At 52.7% G+C, this 9,323-nt stretch overlaps 1 protein-coding gene across 6 annotated transcripts in view; it reads left to right on the top strand.

Moving 5' to 3' along the window:
* The first annotated feature begins 5,463 nt into the window (after positions 1–5,463).
* The window catches only part of LOC100767190 (zinc finger protein 60), a 39,484-nt gene continuing 35,624 nt past the window's right edge, over positions 5,464–9,323 (top strand). For all 6 annotated transcript variants that reach the window (XM_035449237.1, XM_035449235.1, XM_035449234.1 and 3 more), the window contains exon 1: positions 5,464–5,561. The gene's annotated coding sequence lies outside the window, so the exon portion shown is untranslated. The remainder of the gene's footprint in view (positions 5,562–9,323) is intronic.

The following is a 9,323-nucleotide window of genomic DNA, read 5'->3' as shown; positions in this document are numbered from 1 at the left end:
GTGAGTCAAGCATTAAAAAACAAAATAAAAAACCAGCTGTTCTGTTCAGATGTATGAATGTGTGGTGGCCACGCCTGGTTGTCTTCACTGTGTGTGTCTCTGTGTGTGTCCCTCTGTGTGCTTCTCTCAGTGATTGGAGAAACAGATCTAAAATGAAAGAGGGGATGATTCTTCCTGGGACGGTACCCAGAAGCTGCCTCCCTGGGATGACGTTCCTCAGTCTCGCATGCAGGGTTGTACCCTGGTCCCCCTTTCACACAGTGACTGGGTGTACCAGTGGCTATTGCTATAGCAATGGTGGCCACTATGGCCCAAATGAGTGTTTTGCAGATGAGGACAGATATGATGTCTTTTGTTTCTTGCACAGAAAAGGTCTGGACATTCTGTGAAATAAATTGGCATCATTTGGAGTCAAGTGGCCCAGTGATTGCTCAGGCCTTCTGAAATATGAAGCCCCATTCATCCCCACCAGGTTCCTTGTCGTGACTAGTGGCTTTCTCTGGAGTGGAAGAGATTCCCCCTCCCAGCTGAATATCTGTGCCCTCTTCTTGAGGACTCAAACTCTTTTGGCTCCACCAGTTCTCACAGAATAACAAAAATCCTATTGTCAGGTCTTTGGCTCCTATAGCACTTGCTTGTTTCATTGTGTGACTCCATCTCTTGGTCCTGATTGGTCCTGTTTTCTGTATGGAGGCAGGGAAGGGCCCCTGCCACCTAACCGGAATGCACACAGAGAGGGAGGAATAGCCTCTCCTTAATGCTGCTCTAAGCAACCTGTTGCACCCAATAGATGGAGAAAGGCAAAAAAAAAAAATTCCCTCTTTCCTTTTTTATGGATTATGCTTTCTTTTCAACCAGTAACTAATATAATTGGAAAACTCAAAACCTACCATTGGTGGTGCACACCTTTAATCCCAGCACTCGGGAGGCAGAGGCAGGCGGATCTCTGAGTTTGAGGCCAGCCTGGTCTCCAGAGCGAGTGCCAGGATAGGCTCCAAAGCTACACAGAGAAACCCTGTCTCAAAAAACCAACCCCCCCTCCAAAAAAAAAAAAAAAACTACCGTTCTCCGAGGAGTAGATAAACCACACCCAGCGGAGTGGAAGGCTCACTGCTGGACAATGCAGCCAGGAGAGAACGGATTTTCCCTTCTATCTAATGCTGACCAAGTAGGCAATTTTCTCTAGACCCTTTAAGAAGATGAGAAACAGCTGCTAAAAAGATTCCTTTTTCACTTAGTCAACCCCAGATATTAGAAAAAAAAAGGTTATAAAAGTAGATGGATGAGAAGGGAGGAAGAGGAGGGATGCAGAGGTCATGAGGGAGCAGAAAGCTTGAGTCAGGGGAAGAATAGAAGAAAGGGTATGGAATAGGTAGGGTTTTAGTTGGGGGGGGTGGTAGGGGAGGACGGGAGTGAGAAGGAACTGGGATTGTCATGTAAAACAATCTTGTTTCTAATTCAAATAAAAAAATGATTTTTAAAAAAGACATAAATAAGTCCCAGCTCATGGAGGTAGCTCAAAAGTTATTTAACAACAAAAACTGATCCAGAAACAAGACCACCATCACTTTCTCTATATATAAGACACAGACTATAGATAGCCAAAAATATTTTCACGTCTTGCCTTCTCTCAGAAGAATGTCTCCCAGCTGAAAGTCTTGCTCCCATCAAAAGATATAGTCTGGACTGTCTTTCAGATCGACAACAATGATTCCTGGAGGTGAGGGCAGAAACCAACTCCCCAGGACAGACCCAACCCCTGGCCAGATTAAACAATACCAATGAACCTGGAAACAAAAAGTGAGATGGCAGTTCATATTTCCTGGCTGACAGAGATGGATTTGGAATATGCCTGTCCTGTCTGTGAAGAAACCTGGGATCTCATCCAACATTGAAGGAAAATGAATAAGAGAGCATAGAAACCACCCACCCCATGGACCCAAACCCACACACACCCATGATTCTGATTCCTCCAGAGAAATAGGTGTTCACTGTCTTGGACCTGAAAGATGCAGTCGAAGCTGAAATAGATCATAAAAGGTCCACCGAGGGACTGTGAGAGTTCTAGAGCAGGGGCTACGATGTCACCACAGAAAGCCCTTTTCATACATCACAGGGTACTGCCTGCCTCTGTCTCCCGAGTGCTGGGATTAAAGGCCCACCAATGCCCGGCAAGATGCAGGGGGTTATTGCTTTTTATTTATTTATTTTATTTTATTTTTTTTGCAGCTGTTGAGATTTTTGATTTTTATAGTTTTTTTTTTTTTTTTTTTTTTTTCGAGACAGGGTTTCTCTGTGGCTTTGGAGGCTGTCCTGGAACTCGCTCTGTAGACCAGGCTGGTTGAGATTGGTTTTGTGATCAAGTATGTGGTCAATTTTAGAGAAGGTTCCATGACGTGCTGAGAAGAAGGTATATTCTTTTGTGTTTGGGTGGAATGTTTTGTAGATGTCTGTTAAGTCTGTTTGTGTCAGAACATCTGTTAGTGCCTGCTGATGTTTTTGGGGATGGTTGGCTAGGGGGAGGATTATAGGTGAAGTTGATTTGGGTGGCAGAGTGGGTCTTGTAGGTTACAGAGTCCAATGGGTGGCAGTGGTGGTGAACTGGCCTGTCCATAGTTCTCACCTGCTCGCAGGCTGCAGGAGCTGAGTTTTTTTTTTTTTAAACCAATTGTATAGCTTTATAGGCACATTCTTATTAATATATAGTAACCACATATAATAATGGATATCATTCTGGCATTTTCTTTTTTTCCCTGCAAACATTTTATCTAAGGCTTTATTCCCATGAAAATTTCTCTAGAAGAAGAAATACTTTCAGTCATCATCAGTTATTTTTCCATAGAGCAAATTAATTTTTCTTTTTTTTCTTTTAAATTCTCTCATATATGACATCGTGGCTGCAGTTTCTGGCCTCCCTCCTCCTGCCAGTCCCCCCCACACACCTTCCCTCTCCCCTAGATCCAACCCATTTGCCTTCCCTGAGCCAAGAGTAAGACTCCTAGGGACATCCATCAAACACAGCATAGGCAGCTACAAAAGAGCAGGCATACACCATCACATCAAAGCTGGATGAGGCAACCCAGGAGGAGAAAAAGGGTCACACAAGTAGACAAAAGAGTCAGCGATTGCCCTCACTCCTACTGTTAGGAATCCCACAAGAACAGCAAGCTACTTAGCTGTAACATATGCAGAGGACCCAAGTCAGACCCTGACAGGCTCCCTGATTTCTGGGAGTCCTCATGACAGTTTATTCTGTGGGCCATGTTCTCATGGTTTTCCTGACCCCTCTGGTTACCCCAACCCCTCCCCTCCCTCCTCTGCAGGACTCCCTGAGTTTGGCTTGGGAGCTCTGCATCTGCTCCTAACAGTCGCTGGATGAAGCCTCTCTGGTCTCTTTGATGAGGATTCCACTGGGCTTGGTCCCAGAGCCCTCTTCTTGCAGTACAAACTGTAGGCTGAAGGTGTTGTGGCTAGGTTGTTGTTCCAATTCTCCACTTGAGGCCTTGCCTGGTTACAGATGATGGCTGGTTCAGGTTCTGTGTCTCCTATTACTAGGAGTCTTTGCTAGGATTAGTCTCATATTGCCACGGAATTTCCAGTGCACTAGGTATCCACCCTGACTTTGAAATGCCCCTCCGATTTCAGTCATTTCTCCCAGTATCCCCCCCCCCCGCCACACACACACCAGATCACTCCTGTTCCCACCCCCATCTACCCCCAGTCTACCAGTGAGGTCTATTCTATTTTCCCCTCCCAGGGAGATTCTTGTTCCCTGCTTAGTCCCTTCTTGTTTCTTATCTTTTACTTTACACCTAATGTCCACTTTGTCTGAGCCCTTACCAGGTCATGACCTGGGAGGAATGACAAACTCAGCGAGTTGGCTTTGAGTATATAAGTTTTACTTCACACTTTACACTTATGTCAAAGCAACACACACAAGCATAAGCAAACAATCCTATGAACCACAGACAATAGGCTCACAGTAGGGGTGTGCCTCTCCTGCAGCGGCCCGCAGGTTCGGGCTCGGGACTTCTGCTCCTCTGGATTCAGGCAGGTGAGTCTCCTGAGGGCCTGGTGTCGAGGAGTCAGGCTCAGAATGGGCGGCGCTCAGCTTGATGGACTGGTTGTCAGGTTAGCAGAGGAGAGCTCCAGGACATAGAGTCATGGTCCACTCTAAAATTCCCAGTTCTGAGCTGGACCTTAAATAGTTCGCTAAATCATGCTAATCACACTTTGCCACACTCCACACATTTTCACCCTTATCTACAACGGCTGGGCTGCGGGCTGCGTAGTGGGCCTATGCTCCCTTTCCTTTAATCTTTCTTCAGCTAGGCCTTTGCCTGCCTGGTTACAAGGCTCCTTACACACTTACAAGAGAGTAATACCGTGTTTGTCTTTCTGGGTCTGGGTTACCTCACTTAGCATGATATTTTTTCTAGTTCCATCCATCTGCCTTCAGATTTCCTGGTGTCATTGCTTTTAACAGCTGAGTAATACTCTATTGTGTAAATGACCAAGTATGTGGTCAATTCTGGAGAATGTTCTATGAGGTGCTGATAAAAAAGCATATATATATATATATTTTTTTCCTTCCAGACAGGGTTTCTCTGTAGTTTTGGAGCCTGTCCTGGAACTCACTCTGCAGACCAGGCTGGCCTCGAACTCACAGAGATCCGCCTGCCTCTGCCTACAGAGTGATTAAAGGCGTGCACCATCAATGCCCGGCTGAAAAAAGTATATTCTTTTAAATGTTCTGTAGATATGTGTTGGGTCCATTCGATCCATAAAGTCTGTTAGCTCCATTATTTGTTTGGTCTTCGTCTGGATTATCTGTCCTTTGATGAGAGCTGAGTACTGCAGTCTCCCACTCTCTGAAATCTCTCCTGTAACCAGACATTTCCACGATCGAAACCAACCGAGTCTGTGGTTCAGTGTTTTCGGGTGCATCGCAGTCGCTCCCATGCTCGCACAGCGAGGAGGAACCTAGTGCAGGGGTCTCGGGCAAAGCGTGAGCAGAGCAGCGATGTCCCCATCTGATGTCACCCCGGTTCTGCACCCTGAACTAAAGCTCAGCCGGGCGTTGGTGGCATTGCACACGCCTTTAATCCCCGGCAGAGGCGGGGGGGGGGGGGGTTGTCTCAGTGAGTTCAAAGCCAGCCTGGTCTCCAGAGAGAGTTCCTGGACAAACAGGGCTACACAGAGAAACCCTGTCTGGAAAAAGCAAAACAACAACAAAGCAAAGCCCCAAACCCTTAGGCTCGCCCACAGGAGAGAAAATACAGGACGAGGAGCCCGGAAGTCCGTTTGCAGCACACCTGGGAGCCTCCCCTTTGAGCGCGCAACCCTTTGGGAACTTGCTCAAGCCTCAGATTCTCTGGCTTGCTTCTGCAGGCGACGACTACATTTCCCGGAGGCCACCGCGCCGGGAGTAAACGATCACTTCCGGTGTCTGGCGCCGCTGCTGCGGAAGGTCAGAGCCGGCTAGTTGGGAGAAGTTGGCATAATTCTCCATTGAGAAAGGCGGGAGCCGCGGGCTGCGTGCGGCGTGGACGGCGGTGCGGGTGAGTGTGTGGGGGCCGCGTGTGGGTGTGCGCGGGGCTGTGTGCGCGCGTGTGTGTGTGCATGTGCGTGCCTGTGTGACTGTGCGAGCGCCTGTGTGACTGTGCGAGCGCCTGTGTGACTGTGTGAGTGCCTGTGTGACTGTGCGAGCGCCTGTGTGACTGTGCGAGCGCCTGTGTGACTGTGTGAGCGCCTGTGTGACTGTGCGAGCGCCTGTGTGACTGTGTGACTGTGCGAGCGCCTGTGTGACTGTGAGCGCCTGTGTGACTGTGCGAGCGCCTGTGTGACTGTGTGCGTGTGTGACTGTGAGCGCCTGTGTGACTGTGCGAGCACCTGTGTGACTGTGAGCGCCTGTGTGACTGTGCGAGCGCCTGTGTGACTGTGCGAGCGCCTGTGTGACTGTGTGACTGTGTGAGCGCCTGTGTGACTGTGTGAGTGCCTGTGTGACTGTGCGAGCGCCTGTGTGACTGTGCGAGCGCCTGTGTGACTGTGTGAGCGCCTGTGTGACTGTGTGAGTGCCTGTGTGACTGTGTGAGCGCCTGTGTGACTGTGTGAGCGCCTGTGTGACTGTGCGAGCGCCTGTGTGACTGTGCGAGCGCCTGTGTGACTGTGTGAGCGCCTGTGTGACTGTGCGAGCGCCTGTGTGACTGTGCGAGCGCCTGTGTGACTGTGTGAGCGCCTGTGTGACTGTGTGAGCGCCTGTGTGACTGTGTGAGCGCCTGTGTGACTGTGTGAGCGCCTGTGTGACTGTGTGAGCGCCTGTGTGACTGTGCGAGCGCCTGTGTGACTGTGTGAGCGCCTGTGTGACTGTGCGAGCGCCTGTGTGACTGTGTGACTGTGCGAGCGCCTGTGTGACTGTGAGCGCCTGTGTGACTGTGCGAGCGCCTGTGTGACTGTGTGCACTCTCGTGTGTGACTGTGAGCGCCTGTGTGACTGTGCGAGCACCTGTGTGACTGTGAGCGCCTGTGTGACTGTGCGAGCGCCTGTGTGACTGTGTGAGCGCCTGTGTGACTGTGTGAGCGCCTGTGTGACTGTGTGAGCGCCTGTGTGACTGTGTGAGCGCCTGTGTGACTGTGTGAGCGCCTGTGTGACTGTGCGAGCGCCTGTGTGACTGTGCGAGCGCCTGTGTGACTGTGTGAGTGCCTGTGTGACTGTGCGAGCGCCTGTGTGACTGTGCGAGCGCCTGTGTGACTGTGTGAGCGCCTGTGTGACTGTGAGTGCCTGTGTGACTGTGTGACTGTGTGACTGTGTGAGCGCCTGTGTGACTGTGCGAGCGCCTGTGTGACTGTGCGAGCGCCTGTGTGACTGTGTGAGCGCCTGTGTGACTGTGCGAGCGCCTGTGTGACTGTGCGAGCGCCTGTGTGACTGTGTGAGCGCCTGTGTGACTGTGCGAGCGCCTGTGTGACTGTGTGACTGTGCGAGCGCCTGTGTGACTGTGTGAGCGCCTGTGTGACTGTGCGAGCGCCTGTGTGACTGTGTGACTGTGCGAGCGCCTGTGTGACTGTGAGCGCCTGTGTGACTGTGCGAGCGCCTGTGTGACTGTGTGCACTCTCGTGTGTGACTGTGAGCGCCTGTGTGACTGTGCGAGCACCTGTGTGACTGTGAGCGCCTGTGTGACTGTGCGAGCGCCTGTGTGACTGTGTGAGCGCCTGTGTGACTGTGTGAGCGCCTGTGTGACTGTGTGCGCGCCTGTGTGACTGTGTGAGCGCCTGTGTGACTGTGTGAGCGCCTGTGTGACTGTGAGCACCTGTGTGACCGTGTGCATGACTATGTGACTGTGCGAGCGCCTGTGTGACTGTGTGAGCGCCCGTGTGACTGTGTGAGCGCCCGTGTGACTGTGTGAGTGTGAGCGCCTGTGTGACTGTGTGAGCGCCTGTGTGACTGTGTGAGCGCCTGTGTGACTGTGTGAGCGCCTGTGTGACTGTGTGAGCGCCTGTGTGACTGTGTGAGCGCCTGTGTGACTGTGTGAGCGCCTGTGTGACTGTGTGAGCGCCTGTGTGACTGTGTGAGCGCCTGTGTGACTGTGTGTGTGACTGTGTGAGCGTGTGACTGTGTGAGCGCCTGTGTGACTGTGTGACTGTGTGAGCGCCTGTGTGACTGTGCGAGCGCCTGTGTGACTGCGAGCGCCTGTGTGACTGTGTGAGCGCCTGTGTGACTGTGTGAGCGCCTGTGTGACTGTGTGAGCGCCTGTGTGACTGTGTGAGCGCCTGTGTGACTGTGTGAGCGCCTGTGTGACTGTGTGAGCGCCTGTGTGACTGTGAGCGCCTGTGTGACTGTGTGCGCGCCTGTGTGACTGTGTGAGCGCCTGTGTGACTGTGCGAGCGCCTGTGTGACTGTGTGCGCTCTCGTGTGTGACTGTGAGCGCCTGTGTGACTGTGTGAGCGCCTGTGTGACTGTGTGAGCGCCTGTGTGACTGTGTGTGCGCCTGTGTGACTGTGTGAGCGCCTGTGTGACTGTGCGAGCGCCTGTGTGACTGTGTGAGCGCCTGTGTGACTGTGTGAGCGCCTGTGTGACTGTGTGAGCGCCTGTGTGACTGTGTGAGCGCCTGTGTGACTGTGTGAGCGCCTGTGTGACTGTGTGAGCGCCTGTGTGACTGTGTGAGCGCCTGTGTGACTGTGTGTGTGACTGTGTGAGCGCCTGTGTGACTGTGTGAGCGCCTGTGTGACTGTGTGAGCGCCTGTGTGACTGTGTGAGCGCCTGTGTGACTGTGCGAGCGCCTGTGTGACTGTGTGAGCGCCTGTGTGACTGTGTGAGCGCCTGTGTGACTGTGTGAGCGCCTGTGTGACTGTGTGAGCGCCTGTGTGACTGTGTGAGCGCCTGTGTGACTGTGTGAGCGCCTGTGTGACTGTGTGAGCGCCTGTGTGACTGTGTGAGCGCCTGTGTGACTGTGTGAGCGCCTGTGTGACTGTGTGAGCGCCTGTGTGACTGTGTGAGCGCCTGTGTGACTGTGTGAGCGCCTGTGTGACTGTGTGAGCGCCTGTGTGACTGTGTGAGCGCCTGTGTGACTGTGTGAGCGCCTGTGTGACTGTGTGAGCGCCTGTGTGACTGTGTGAGCGCCTGTGTGACTGTGTGAGCGCCTGTGTGACTGTGTGAGCGCCTGTGTGACTGTGTGAGCGCCTGTGTGACTGTGTGAGCGCCTGTGTGACTGTGTGAGCGCCTGTGTGACTGTGTGATGTGTGACGCGCCTGTGTGACTGTGTGAGCGCCTGTGTGACTGTGCGAGCCCCTGTGTGACTGTGTGAGCCCCTGTGTGACTGTGTGAGCGCCTGTGTGACTGTGTGAGCGCCTGTGTGACTGTGCGAGCGCCTGTGTGACTGTGCGAGCGCCTGTGTGACTGTGTGACTGTGTGCGCCCCTGTGTGACTGTGTGAGCGCCTGTGTGACTGTGTGACAGTGTGCGCCCCTGTGTGACTGTGTGAGCGCCTGTGTGACTGTGTGAGCGCCTGTGTGACTGTGTGAGCGCCTGTGTGACTGTGTGAGCGCCTGTGTGACTGTGTGAGCGCCTGTGTGACTGTGTGAGCGCCTGTGTGACTGTGTGTGTGACTGTGTGAGCGTGTGACTGTGCGAGCGCCTGTGTGACTGTGCGAGCGCCTGTGTGACTGTGCGAGCGCCTGTGTGACTGTGAGCACCTGTGTGACCGTGTGCATGACTATGTGACTGTGCGAGCGCCTGTGTGACTGTGTGAGCGCCCGTGTGACTGTGTGAGCGCCCGTGTGACTGTGTGAGCGTCTGAGCGCCTGTGTGACTGTGTGAGCGCCTGTGTGAC

The sequence above is a fragment of the Cricetulus griseus genome, chromosome 9 (assembly GCF_003668045.3).
Source record: "Cricetulus griseus strain 17A/GY chromosome 9, alternate assembly CriGri-PICRH-1.0, whole genome shotgun sequence".
Classification (NCBI taxonomy): domain Eukaryota; kingdom Metazoa; phylum Chordata; class Mammalia; order Rodentia; family Cricetidae; genus Cricetulus; species Cricetulus griseus.
Note: the sequence above shows the minus strand (reverse complement) of the source record. Positions and strands in the feature narration are given on the sequence as shown.